The sequence below is a fragment of the Eubalaena glacialis genome, chromosome 2 (genome assembly GCF_028564815.1).
Source record: "Eubalaena glacialis isolate mEubGla1 chromosome 2, mEubGla1.1.hap2.+ XY, whole genome shotgun sequence".
NCBI lineage: Eukaryota > Metazoa > Chordata > Mammalia > Artiodactyla > Balaenidae > Eubalaena > Eubalaena glacialis.
Window position 1 is genome coordinate 120,927,732 of NC_083717.1, and position 14,344 is coordinate 120,942,075.

Here is a 14,344-nt window from a genome sequence, read left to right on the forward strand (position 1 = left end):
CATTTCTCGTAGTACCTGGCATATAGAAGGTACTTTGTACATGTGGTTATCACATGGGCCAGCACCCTCATTTGCATGAAGAGACTGGTTCAAGGAGTGACATGGACAGCACAAGTTCATGAGTTGTGAGTAGCGGAGCCAGACCCCGATTTAGATTTCTTGACTTTTAGCCCAGTTTCCTTTCTACCACCGCACAATGCAGTCTTTTTTCATTCATTCTTTATTTTAAAAAGGAAAAGAAAAAACATGCCACCACCCCCTACTTCCCTCCCCTCCATACACATTCTTCTTTGTTCTTCTTTGTGTATAGAGTGATAATTGGGACAGAAACCCTACAGAGGTACAGGATAGGAGGCAGTATTCAGTTGGAGAGGCTTAATTGACCAGCTTATCAAAACTGGCAGCAAACTGGTGATCCTGGATCTAGCTCTGGCTGTGAGCAGGGAGGAATGTACTTTGAGTTCCTCCCTTATTTCCTACTGTGCTTGCCGGCTCTGGTTGGCCAGGACTCCCAAATGGATGAGGCTGATTTGAGCCAGCATCCTATTGGCCAACTCTGTTTCCTCCTAACCAGGAGCTGCTGAGAGGAAAATGTCTGGTTGGCCTCTGGGATTTTTCTGCAATCTGCAGAGGGAAAAAGGGAGGAGGGGGTGAAACTGGAAGGTACAAGGCTGAGGCCCTGGCCTCAGCAAAAAGATGCAAATGCCTAGGAATCCTTGGCTCCCTTATGGCTAAATTCTGTGCAGAGATTGCCCTGGATGGAGGAAATTGGCCACACTCACCCCCTCTCCTTCCCGAGCTTCTGTCGGGAACTGTTGTATCTTGTGCTGACTAGCATGGCTGCCAGATACCTCTTCACTGAGGCACCCTGTGCTCTAGACCTTTATCTGCCTTTGTGGATCATATTTTATTTTTTCATACACCCCCTTCCCAAAAGACCTTTTTTAAAAAATAATTAATTAATTAATTTATTTATTTATTTTTGGCAGCGTTGGGTCTTCATTGCTGCGTGCGGGCTTTCTCTAGTTACAGTGAGCGGGGGCTACTCTTTGTTGCGGTACGCGGGCTTCTCATTGCGGTGGCTTCTCTTGTTGTGGAGCACGGGCTCTAGGCGTGCGGGCTTCAGTAGTTGTGGCTCATGGGCTTAGTTGCTCCACGGCATGTGGGATCTTCCCGGACCAGGGCTCGAACCCGTGTCCTCTGCATTGGCAGGCAGATTCTTAACCACTGCACCACCAGTGAAGCCCAAGGCCTTATTTTTGTTAGGAGACAATGAATAAATGAAATCAACTAATCACTGCTAATGAGTTTGACTTCTCATGGTATCCTTCCCAGATGACATATACCTTAACCTAGGTAAGAGAAGCACATCTGCCTGCAGAAGACCAGAGGGAATGACTCCAGGCCTGGGTAATTTGGGCAGCATGGTGTCCGTAACAGGTAGCATTTGCTAGGCATGCACTCTCTCTTTTGTATTAGGCACTGTCAGAAGAGTGGGAGAAGTCATGAGCCCACTTCTGGAGGAGTTCACAGTTTAGAAGGGAGTCGGGCATGCTCAAATCGTCACTGTGATGTAGAGTGTGCTTTGGAGCAGACCATTTGTGTGCAGTCCTATGTAAGATCAACTGAGCAGATCCATTAGTCAGGGAGATCTCAGGGCCTCAGTCCTGGCCTGGGTGGTAGCAATGGGGAGCCTCACTTTAGCTGTCTGTAGACTCAGGATCATATGGAAACCTGATACTGTGGTGGAGGCAGAACTCCTGAGGGGAGTTTATACTGGAACAAGTACAGCCTCGTGTCTAAGAGGAATTTTCTTGGTGGAGCAGAGGCCTTGATAGCATTGTTCAGTCACACCCAGGGGTAGGGACAGTCTTCATATGCTTTCATCCAGTTCTCTTACCTAGAGAATAATATTGAGCACCAATCATGTGCAGAGTGGATATGGGAATCAGACATGTAGACTCCTTCCCTGACCCCAAAAACCCATGGTCAAGATTCAGGGCAAAGCTTGTAGGACCTAAAAAGGAAGGGTAAGTGTTTAGTAATTACTATTAAAACAACTTAATGGCAGGAATTGAGTTACAAATAATTATGTCTGTTTTCTTTTTTTTTTTTTTTTTTAGTAAGTACTCTGTACCTCCTTGCTTGGAGCTAGCTACTTAGCAAAACCCTTGATAAATAGTTGATTGACTAAGATATGTCAATGAAAGGAAAGCCATTTCTGAGGGCCTTGGTAGAGTGATGTTGCATCACTTGAAATAAAACTGCCTCAGCTTTAGGATCCTTGGAGGGAGATGGGGAACTAAAGGCAGAATGCCATCATTAGTCTGGCCCATGCCACTGGAAAAGCCTTGTTCTGTTATGAGATAGATAGATAGATAGACAGACACACATAAATAGGTAGTAGGTAAATATTAGATATTATTCCCTCTTTATAGATGAGGCAACTGAAAGATGGGCTGACTCCCCCAGATTCACCCAGTTGGTAAGTGGCAGAAGTGGGAGTGGAACCTAGGTCTTCTGACTCTTGATCCAGGGCACTTTCCTCTACCCACATGGCCTGGACTGAAGCCATCGGCAGCTCACATCTAATAATGGGACAGGATGAAGTAACTGAGGCCTAGAAGGGCTCAGTGACTTGCAGATTATGTTTTGAGTTGATCTTTATTTCTGAGAAAGATCTTTACTCAAATGCCACCTTCTCTGTGATCACTCCATTCAAAGTTGCTCCTTGCCCCTCTCTCTATACACAAACCCCCATCCCCCTCCCCTACTTTATTTTTCTCCATACCATTATCACTGTTTAACATTTATATGTACTTAGTAGGCTTACCTACTGAACATTGCCTTATGGCACATTTTAGGCTGACATTTCAGAAGCAGAGGAAGGAATACAGTGATTGGAGTGAGCCAAGACATTGTAGGTCTTGGGCCTTGTCTTCTGGCTGAGAAGGGATTCTGCTGAGCAAAAGAGTCTTGGAAGTCTGCTTAGCTGAGTTCAGCTTCTAGGTCAAGGATAAAGCTAGTAGTAGATAATGTTTGGAAGAAGGGATCTGGGCAACAGGGCTCATGGGTTCCTTTGCTCTTGTGCTTGGTCCTGGGCTCCGTCGTGCTGAGGGAGGCCAAGAGGGTTCTGAGGGCCCAGGTTCCCTAGAGCAAATTCTATAGGTTTGTGCAGTTATAAATAAGGCTACTGTATTAAGACTTCAGATTTATGCAAGATTTAATGATTCTTGAGGGAGGGATTATGAAAGGATTCTGGGCGTTTATGTGCTGTAGATGACATAACCCTGGACTGAGACTTAGTAGCCCCAGCTTCTAATCTTGGCTTTGCAACTCATCTTCTGGGTGGCTTTTGGTTTTGTGTTTATTTATTTATTTATTTAGGCTGCACCGGGTCTTAGTTGTGTCACATGGGATCTTCATTGTGGCATGTTTAGTTGTGGCATGCGGACTTTTAGTTGCGGCATGCATTCAGGATCTAGTTCCCCGACCAGGGATTGAACCCAGGCCCCCTGCATTGGGAGCGTCTAACAAACTTGAGCATAACATTTCTTTTTTTTGAAAAATTAATTAATTTATGGCTGTGTTGGGTCTTCATTGCTGCGTGCGGGCTTTCTCTAGTTGAGAGCACAGGCTCAGTAGTTGTGGCGCACGGGCTTAGTTGCTCCACGGCATGTGGGATCTTCCTGGACCACGGCTCGAACCCGTGTCTCCTGCATTGGCAGGCGGATTCTTAACCACTGCGCCACCAGGGAAGCCCGAGCATAACATTTCTAAAGCCAACTCCATCATTTTCCCATCACATCTACTTCTTTTATTCACTTTCCCAGACGATGGTTCCATTATCTTCCTGACCACCGAAGCACAGAACCTGAGCATCATTCTGGATTTTTCTCTCCACTCTCCCCTATGTACCATATATACCATCAGTTAAGGAAAGCCCATACTACTTCCCTTTCTTGTTACCACTGTTTCAGTTCCTAATCTCTAACTTCAACCAACCACAACCTCCTGTTATCCCTGCCTCTGGTTTCATCCCCATTCAAATCTAGCCTTCAATTAAAGACCGAAGTCATCTCTCTGAAGCACAAATCTTACCATCATCCCCCTGCTTAAATCCTTCAGTTGCTCTTGATACCCTGTAGAGCAACACTGACATTTCTTAATGTGTACACAGGAGGCCTTCCGGACCTTCTCCTGCATGTCTTTGCCTTATACTTTATGCTGCGCAGCAACGATCTGCCCTTGGTCCCTTGCACTCACTGTTGCTGTTTCGCAGGCGTAGCCTGGCATAGAATAGGCGCTCATTAGTCAAATGATAGTGAATAATATAAATGTGAGACCCACTGGACTAGAAGTATCCTAGGTTTAGAGCTTCTAGGATAGGATACTAGGGAACCAACTTAGATAGAGAGCCTAAAAGTTCCCCCAACTGAGAGGGTGTGTGGACCCTACTGACTATAAAATCATGCTGCACACCTTATGGGATCCTAGTTCCCCAACCAGGGATCGAACCCCGGGCCCACAGCAGTGAAAGTGCTGAGTCTTAACCAGTGGACCACCAGGGAATTCCCTATAAATTTCTTTTCTGCTCTTTGGTTTTGTGGTCTGGACTTGAGTCTCAACTCTGTTCTGGGATTCGGGACCCTTAGACCTAGTCTTGAATCTGTCAGTTGGGGCAACTCCCATCCCATCTCCAGGCCCAGAAGCAGTGGGCGAGCAAGGCGGTTAAGAGAATGGGCTCTGGGACTTCCCTGGCAGTCCAGTGGTTAAGACTTGGTGCTTCCAATGCAGGAGCAAGGGTTCGATCCCTGGTTGGGGAACTAAGATCCCACATGCCGCGCAGCATGGCCAAAAAAACCTGAAAAGGTAGAATGGGCTCTGGAGCCCAGTCTGCCTGGTTGGAACTCTCCTCTCTGTAGTTAACCTCTTCTTGCCTCAGTTTCTCCATCTGTAAAATAGTCCATATCTCACACAGTTGTTAAATTGAATGAGTTAATATAGTTCCTGTTGCAGAGGAAGTGCCGAGTAAATGTTGGTTGCTATTATTGTTGAAGGAAATATATTTGGCCTCAGGGACACCTCCAGATGACATAATTATGAGCTTGACTTAGCAGAGGTAGAGGGAACTGAGGGCTCCTTTTCAATCTTTAGTCCTGGGGTCTGACCTAGCAAATTATATCTGAGTGACCCAGTCTTTCCTATCTGTGGAATGGGCATGAATAATGCTGGCCTCTAGCAAGTTCCTGAAGGGTGGAAGAGCTAAAGAAGAAAGAGAACAGGGGTTAAAGAAGACCTAAGGGGTGTTCCCTGTCTCTGTTTGCATCCTCTTCCTAGATGCCTTTACCCCGAGGCTCCCAGAGCCCTCATGCTGCTCCTTGGACCCTGGGACGGTCATGAAATATCCCTGGCTTGTTTCTCTTCTCCCAGGTCTGTATCCTAGGGAATCCTGGAGTCTCTTTGCTGAGGTCTGATTGATGGTTGTTGTGTCATCCCTTTGGGAACAGCTGCTTAGCAGTCACCCTTCCTGGACAGGCAGAGTTTCCCCAGGGAGCAGTAGCCTCAGTGGTTGGAATGTTAAGTCTCTTTCAGTTTCATCCATTAAAGCCTGTCTGGGCAAGAGTCTGTGGTGGACCCAGCACTTGGAGGCACTCCAGCTGAGCTCAGGCCCAGGCCACTCCCCTGATATATATGCTGGATTTCCCCATTTAAAATGGACAGAGGGAGATGCTTGCATTATTCTAGACATGCTCTTTTTTTTTTTTTTGGCTGCGTTGGATCTTTGTTGCTGCGCACGGGCTTTCTCTAGCTGCGGCGAGCGGGGGCTACTCTTCCTTGCGGTATGCGGGCTTCTCATTGCGGTGGTTTCTCTTGTTGCGGAGCACGGGCTCTAGAAGACACGCTCATTTTTATTTGCTTACTTTCCAAGATGAGATATTTAAACTTCACACCTAACTGCTAAAGAGGCTGTCAAAAATGTAAGGTACAGGGCTTCCCTAGTGGCGCAGTGGTTAAGAATCCACCTGCCAATGCAGGGGACACAGGTTCGAGCCCTGGTCCAGGAAGATCCCACATGCCGCGGAGCAACTAAGCCCGTGCGCCACAACTCCTGAGCCTGCACTCTAGAGCCCGTGAGCCACAACTACTGAGCCCACGTGCCACAACTACTGAAGCCCACGCTCCTAGAGCTGGTGCTCCGCAACAAGAAGAGCCACCACAGTGAGAAGCCTGCGCACTGCAATGAGGAGTAGCCCCTGCTCGCCGCAACTAGAGAAAGCCCGCGTGCAGCAGTGAAGACCCAATGCAGCCAAAAATAAATAAATAAAATAAATAAATTTATATATAAAAAAAAGTAAGGTACAGAGTCAAGACACTCTGGGGTGTGGCCTTACCCGTGGGCGTGCTTCACCTTAGCTCCACACTGCTGCCTTCCTCCACGTCCTCAGTTTCTCTCCATGTTTCTCCAAGTGCAGTTTTAATTTGTTGCACTTCTGGTGGGAAAGAAAATGGCATGCCCACCTCACAGGTCCATTTCTTCTGGTTCTAATCCTAGGCAGAGCCACATACTGGAGTTAGGTAGATTTAGAGAAGAGACAGAAAAATGGTGACTTAGTAAGTCACCTAGCAGTGGTCTGCACCAGAGTTCCTCAAGGTGTGGCCCAAACAATACCTGTTATTACAATCACCTTGGGGAATGGGGAGAGTTGTTAAATGCATATTTCTGGGTCCTTCCCCTCTCCTATTGAATCAGAGTCTCTGGAAAGGTGACCTGGGAATAAGCATTGTAAAGAAGCGTATCAGGTGATTCTTGTGCTTACTCCAGTTGGAGAATCAGGGCTGTAGAGGTTGGTGTTTTAGTATGGGGTGACCTGGAGTAGGGGACTGAAGTCTATGGAGGAGGGCTCAGCAGCCTCATTGAGCACTGGTCAGGGAAGTGCTCAAGGTTCAGCAGGAAACATCCCACTTAAACATCCAGGTTTTCCTGAGTGGCATGTTCTGCAGGCGGTGATGGAGACAGAGGAGGATGTGGGGTATTCACCAGCCCTCTTGCCGGAAGGTAGAAACCCAGCCCCAGGAGATGGAATTAGTCAGATGGGGCCTACCAAAACATGTACCCTTTTAACCTTAGCTTCATTCATTCCAATACTTATTGAGCTCCTCCTATGTGTCAGGCACTATTATTGGTGGGATACATTCTTGAACAAAGCCAAGATCCCTACCTGCCAGAGGTGAGAAGTAGAAAATAAACAATAAAACAGGTAAGTCAGATAGAAGGTAATAAATGCAATGGAAAAAAGAAAAGGCAGAGCAGGGTAAAGGGGCTGGGTGGGGTCAGGAGTCAGTATTAAATGTGAGGTCAGGTAGACCTCCTGAGCAAAGGGCAGGAGGAGGGCGGGGCGGCTGGCTGTGCAGTTGTCTAGGGAAATGCACCCAGCTTAGAGACCAGACAGTGCAAAGGCCCTGCAGCGGGGAGCAGATCTGGTGTGCCCTTCAGTCTGGGGCTCAAGGTCTTAAGCCATTTCCCTAGAAAAGTTGCTACCATGACCCTAATTCTTTTAGTGCTCAGGACCAAAAAGAAATCTGACAGTAGCCTTAGAAGACATGAGCTGAGCTGCAGAATTGGAAAAGGTCAGCGGGCTTCTCATTGCGGTGGCCTCTCTTGTTGCAGAGCACGGGCTCTAGGCATGCGGGCTTCTTAACGGAATACAGGAAGTCCAGTGCCACACTGAAGGAGTGGCAGAGATGGGATCACACTGTGGTCCCCCTTCGTACTCACTAGTGTTAGATTTTTCTGGGGAGTTTTGTTTGAGATTAACCCTCCTGAAGGGTAGGGGGGTTCACGTTGGGCTGTGGAAGTGGTGGGCTTGGAGGACTTTTCATCTTCCCTGAGGGTCCCACCCCCCCAGAGGCCATCGCTAACCAGTCTCTCCCCCTTCTTTGCTGCTAATGGTGGGAACCTTAGAGAGTGGCTGTCAGGCAGAGTGATGGTTCCAGAAGACGACACACGGTTTATCAATGTTGAATTTTGTAGCTCGCCTCTGCCGCCACCATTGGAGGGAGCGGCCAGGCTTGGCAACGTTATTTGATAATAGAATAATCATCATTTATACTGCAGCTCGGAGTGCCTCTGCTACTGATAACGGCTCGGTGCCTGGGTGTTGGGGAGATAAAACAGACTCTAGAAGGGAGAGTGAACCGGCTTGGAATCCATGACCCTGGAAGGCTGGACTTTGGCCTCTCTCACTGACCTCTGAGAGGGGACAGTTTAGCAAAGATGTTCCCCAGGGATAAAAGCAGCCCTAAAATGCTTTCTTTAAAAAAGGTGACCTGTGAGCACATCTAGGTCGTACCTCTTGCCCTCCCTGGTTGTGTAGTTGACTCCACTTTGTCCCCCCCTTTATCAGATCATTCTTCAGCCGGGGGAGTAGTCAGCAGGTGGACAGTGGGGCACACTCTGAAGCGGCTCTGTGAGCCCGATGACAAAAGGCCATCCTGCCAGGTACACGGGAGGGAAGGAGGAGAGGGGTCAGCCAGTTCTCTTACAGACTCTTAGGTTGGAGCTCCAAGGGACCTTGTGATTCCTGCAAATTTGGACGTAGACCTCTTCCGCAAATCAGAATTGTATTTCAGAGCTCTTCTGTCTTTCCGATGGTGTGGCGAGCTATCTTGGGAAGAGAGTCATCACTCTTGTGAAGTTGCGAGTGTGTTTCTGTACCTGGAGGGTGGCCGTGAACTGGGCAGCGTTCACACAGGAGGACCCAGAGAGCAAAACCAATTTAACAGGGGGACTTCCCTGGCGGTCCAGTGATCAGGACTCCACGCTTCCACTGCGGAGGGCCCGGGTTCGATCCCTGGTCCGGGAACTAGGATCCCACAAGCTGCGTGTCATGGCCAAAAAAACCCAATTTAATAGCATTCTCAACCTTTGAAATGAGCTAGACTCTATCCATCTCCATTGTCCGCCAGCTCCCCAAAGGGCTGTGCTGGAAAAGATGGGCCCACGCTGTGGCAGGACGGTGGATATTCAGAAGCTCGGGGGAGCCATGGTTCCTGAGGTCTCCGAGGCTGGCTCCGGGGTCTCCTCACTCTCGTGAGATATGTGTCCCTGCAGGTCGAAGACAGCCTCTCCTCTTGAGGACTCTGATGGCCAGGCTAAGCACCTCAGGGACTCCAGATGCCAAAGTGAGAAGGACAGGAAAAGGGAAAGTTGCTAGGAATACAGCAGGAGGTGTCCCGGGAGACATTTGGGGTTTCCTGACCAGATTGGGATTGAGGCTGGGATGGGAGTAGAAGCCTTGCGTCGATACCAGTGATACATAGTGGGGTCGGGGGTGTCCTGGAAGGGAGGGCAGAGATGGCTTAGTGCTGATGTTCTGAACCCAGGATATCAGGAACACTTGGGGAGAGTCTGTAAAGCACGAACTCCTGCCCCCATCCCCACTCCTTTGGGAATAGACTCTCCAGAGGCAGGTAGATGCTGCGGGGTTCTGCGGGGTGAGGGCCAAGGCAGGGTGGAAAAGACAGGCCCAGGCCTTAGTCCCAGAGGAAAAAGGGGGTCTGGGTGAAGCTTTTAAATAGTATATGTTTGTGATAAACCTCGTGCTGGCCTTGTCCTGAAGTTTTTTTGTTTTTTTTTTTAATATTATCTTGACTTTTTTTTTTTTTTTAATTTGTTTATTTATTTTTGGCTGTGTTGGGTCTTTGTTGCTGCATGCGGGCTTTCTCTAGTTGCGGCAAGCGGGGGCTACTCTTTGTTGTGGTGCGCGGGCTTCTCATTGCGGTGGCTTCTCGTTGCAGAGCACGGGCTCTAGGCACGCGGGCTTCAGTAGTTGTGGCTCCCGGGCTCTAGAGTGCAGGCTCAGTAGTTGTGGCTCGCGGGCTTAGTTGCTCCGTGGCATGTGGGATCTTCCCGGCCCAGGGATTGAACCCGTGTCCCCTGCATTGGCAGGCAGATTCCTAACCACTGCGCCACCAGGGAAATCCGTGTCCTGAAGTTTTAACAACAGAAAATAGAGGAACAGACCTAGGCTAAAGGTCAAGAAATCTTGGTCCTAACATCAATGCTATCGTTTAGTGGCTTTGTGACCTTGGACAAATCACTTCACCTCTCTGAGTCTCAGTTCCTTTTACTCTAAAATTAAGTGATTAGGCTTAATGGTTGCTAAGGTGTCTTTCCAGCTCTGAAAATACAGGTCTGTGATTCTAAGAGTGATTTAGTTTCTCCGCCACAAGGTGGTTTGGTACCTTGTTGTATTACATTTGGAAGACGAGAGCTTGGGTGCTGCGCTTTGTTTATGGAATGTGATACCTGGGGCCAGCTCATCCATCTGCCAGCTTCCAGGCCAGGACCACCCCTGATCACTTGATAGAGCTTTCCCTAAAGTGGGACACTGCTTCCGTGGGAATAAAATTCATTAAATTAGAAAATTTTAAAATGAGGGTTCCAGAGCCCAATTAGTTTGACAATCAGGGTTAAATACATTCAACAGTTTCTTTTTTTTTTTTTTTTTTTTTACAAGATTTCTCAGAGCCTTTAACACGCCAGTATGCATCTTGACTCTCTTAAGAGGGAGAATATGTAGTATTTACCAAATAATTTGATTGTGAGATCCATTTTTATTTTATTTATTTATTTATGGCTGCATTGGGTCTTTGTTGCTGCGTGCGGGCTTTCTCTAGTTGTGTCGAGCAGGGGCTACTCTTCGTTGCGGTGCATGGGCTTCTCACTGCGGTGGCTTCTCTTGTTGCAGAGTACAGACTCCAGGCGCGCAGGCTTCAGCAGTTGCAGCGTGTGGGCTCAGTAGTTGCAGTGCGCGGGGTCTGGGACGTGCAGGCTTCAGTAGTTGGGGCCCGCAGGCTGGGTAGTTGTGGCTCGTGGACTCTAGAACGCAGGCTCAGTAGTTGTGGTGCGTGGGCTTAGTTGTTCCGCGGCATGTGGGATCTTCCCGGACCAGGGATCGAACCCGTGTCCCCTGCATTGGTAGGCGGATTCTTAACCACTGCGCCACCAGGGAAATCCCGCGATCCATTTTTCTAAGGAGCATCTCATCAGGTTCACGTGTCATAGAGCACCCCGAGAATGAAGTTTCACTATGCTGACATCTCTTTTTCTTTAAAAACAACAACAACTCAAAGTTAGATGCCGTTACTCTTTTTCCCAAATCCTTGACCTTCAAGGTGGTAGGGGTGTCCACTTTTCCTACTCTGGAATCCTAAAGACAGACTGTCTTGTGTCACGGTCTTCCTAGGGCAGCCTTGCAGGCAGTGCCGGTGATCCTGAGTGAACGGCTGTTGAATCGACACCCCTCGCGGTTCCCCATACGCTGCCCCATTCTCCCAGCAGCAGACACTCACAGGGTGCCCCCCACCTTGACAAGGGGTAGCGAAGGCCAAGTCAAGAGGGCTCCTCTGAGCCCAGAGTCTGGTCTTGGTGACCTGGTCTGAGCGTCACTGGGGCTGGATGGACCAGGTAGTAGCTGTTGACTCTGGTTTGGGGTTGGTTTTCTGTAAGAGACAGGGAAGAAAGCTGCCAGAGTCCGCCACCCTAGGAATATATACTTCTCCAGGCTGGGCGGGGACAAGGAATCAACTGTGTCTCATTTGGGCAGGAAAGGCTGGGTCACTCTCACTTGGACTCAGTTTTTACACGCCCTTTTCCATGCCCCTGTCTTGTCACTCTGCCCTCTTTCTCCTTCATCCTTCTTTTGGGTTCTTTCTGTCTCCCCGCTGTTCTCCTAAGCAGACAAGCTCTCCTTTCTCCTCCCCCATCCCAGTCTCCTCTTCACACTCCCTCTGCACCCCCAGCCTGGTAGCCTGCCCTTTAGGAATGTTAATTAGCATTCCCGATTTAATTAATTCAGTAGCTAATTAATGATTGGGGACTGGGGGTGGGGAGCTGGGGTGCAGGGGAGTTGGGGGCTGGAGGTGGCAGGGAGAAACAGCGGAGGCTGCAGAAGGCATCACAGATGGCTGTGCGGTGGCTGGCACGGTGCCCACTGCCGTGGATGCAACACTCACGCGCACGCACACGTACACACACACACAAAAGGAAAGGGTGATCGAGAAATAAAATCAAAAGCAGGGAGAGAAGGGCACAGGGGCCCTGGGAACTGGGGGTGGGGAAGGCTCTAGATCTATTTGAAGCTGCTCCGGAAGTGGAAGAGGGAGAAAAAAAAAAAAAGAAACCACCACAGGCGCAGCGAGAAGAGAGCTCTCCCGATACCCCACCCCGCCCCCACCCCACCCCAGCCACCCCTCCTCCCTGGCATGGGATTCATGGGCACCAGCTGAGGACAGGGTCCCCTCCCTCTGCCTGCCATAAACATTGGCACCGAGGACCCAGACTCAGAAGGACACGACATTCCCAAAGAAAATGGTTTTCCTTTTAAGTTGCTTTGTAAAATACATATGTATCTATTTTTTAAAAAACATTGCACCCGTTTTGGTGTGAGGGCGAGGCGAAGGAGAGAAGGTGACTGAGCCAGGAGGAGAGAGCACAGATGGCTTGGTGGTGGTGTGGTGTGGTGAGTTGCGGGAGCAGGAGAGGGGTCCGGCAGAGGTTGGGCGTGGGCGGGTGAGGACCCTGTTTTCCTCTTTTCGTTTTGCTGTGGATGAAGGAGAGAGAGAGAGAGAAGAGAGAGAGAGGGGGTGGGGAGAGAAGCGAGACAGATGGCAGAGTGGAGAGGCGGCAGCCAGTGCCGGCACTGCCCAGCCTGGGCGGACCCAGCTCCCCCCGCCTGCCAGCTTCCAAATGCCACCCTTCCCCCATCCTCCGTCTCCCCATCCCCCCAGCTTGGCACTGATCTCAGAGAGAGAGGGAGGGAGGCTGGGCAAAGAGCATCTGTTCCCTCCATTCTCCCAGCTCCATCGGCTGCCAACCTAGGGCCATCGCCTGCCTCCATCACCCTTCCTTCAGCCCGCCTGCCCGCCCGCCTCCCCACCCAATCCCAAATGGGTGCTGGATCAGGTGCCGAATCTGGCTGCCTCTCGGGTATACCAGTCACTATGCATTGCTGTGTGTCTGCCACCGCTGCCTGGCACTCGAGGGGCCGTGTGTGTGTATGTGTGTGTGCGCGTGTACATGTGCGCCTAAGTGCGTGCTGTATGTGAGCCTCCTGGGCATGGGTGGGGGTTGGCACTGCGGTTGCCAACCTAGTGTCCAACCAGAAGGACAGAGGGATGGAGTGGAAGAAGGAGGGGAGAGGTTTGGGGCCTGGGAGGACAGAAGGAGGGTGCCTGAGTTGCTTCATGCTGCCTGCTTGCAGGCATGGGCACTGCGGCTGCCACCCTCGTGCCCGCGGAGATGGAAGGAGGCGAATGGGGAGGGGGCAGCGGCAGGAGTCCTGGTGCTCTGGGAGGAAGGCTCGGGACCCGGGAGCCATTGGCATCACATCCGTCAGGCTGGCGCCCCAGGCGGGGTCCGTGGGAACGGGCCCCAGGGGGCAGAGAGGAGGGGCAGGGATGTGTTCCTGATGTTGCTGTCCCTCTAGAGCTCAGCTCTGGGAAATGGTCGGGCTCCGAGGTGGTTGGTCCTCTTCCAGTCTGGGAAAGTGAAGCGGTGGAGAGAGTAGTCAGGGAAGTGCCAAGAGCGTCCAAAAGCTAAGAGGAGAGGTGTGCCCACCGCTCCCCAGGGAGAGCTCGTTGGGCTGGCAGACCAGCCCTTTGTCAGAGCACTGAAGAAGCAAGGGGACCCGGCAGGAGGTGGGCGGGTGCTGGCACTGCCCAGGCAGCCTGGCACAGGCTCTGGTGTTGTGTGAAGTGGGGAGGGTGGCGGTGTCTCTTGCCAATCTGCTTGAGAGGCTTGTTGTGCCAGGAGTGAGAAGGGAGGAGGAGAGATGGTGTGTGTGTGTGTGTGTGTGAGTTGTTTGGGAGAACAGACTTTTTTCTGCCGGGACCTCCTTCCCATTCCCTCTTAGGTGTGGGGAGTGGAGCGACAGACGGAGAGAGGCGTGAGGACACAAAGGAGGAAACACGCCATTGCCAAGACCCCAAGGAAGGAGGATGGAGAGGCTGGCAGTCCTGCCTGGCCCCCAGCCAGTTTCCTGCTAAAGATGGCCAGATCCCCTTGCCTGGTCTGTATATGTTACTCTGCGGGCGTCTGCGGGGGAGGGAAGGGCTTGCTTGTGAGCTGGGATCTAGAATGGGAAGGGCACCTTTCTGCGGATCCCATTTGGACTCTCCACTCTAACAAGTGAAGTGTCTGGTTTTCTCCCTGGTGCCCTTCTCCCCTCCCCCTCCCTCTACCCCAGCCCTCTTTCATCTCTATCACCACCTGGCTCCTACCGCTTGGCACCCAACCAACTAGATGCCGCCCTGCTTGGCAGCACTGCAGTGGCACGTG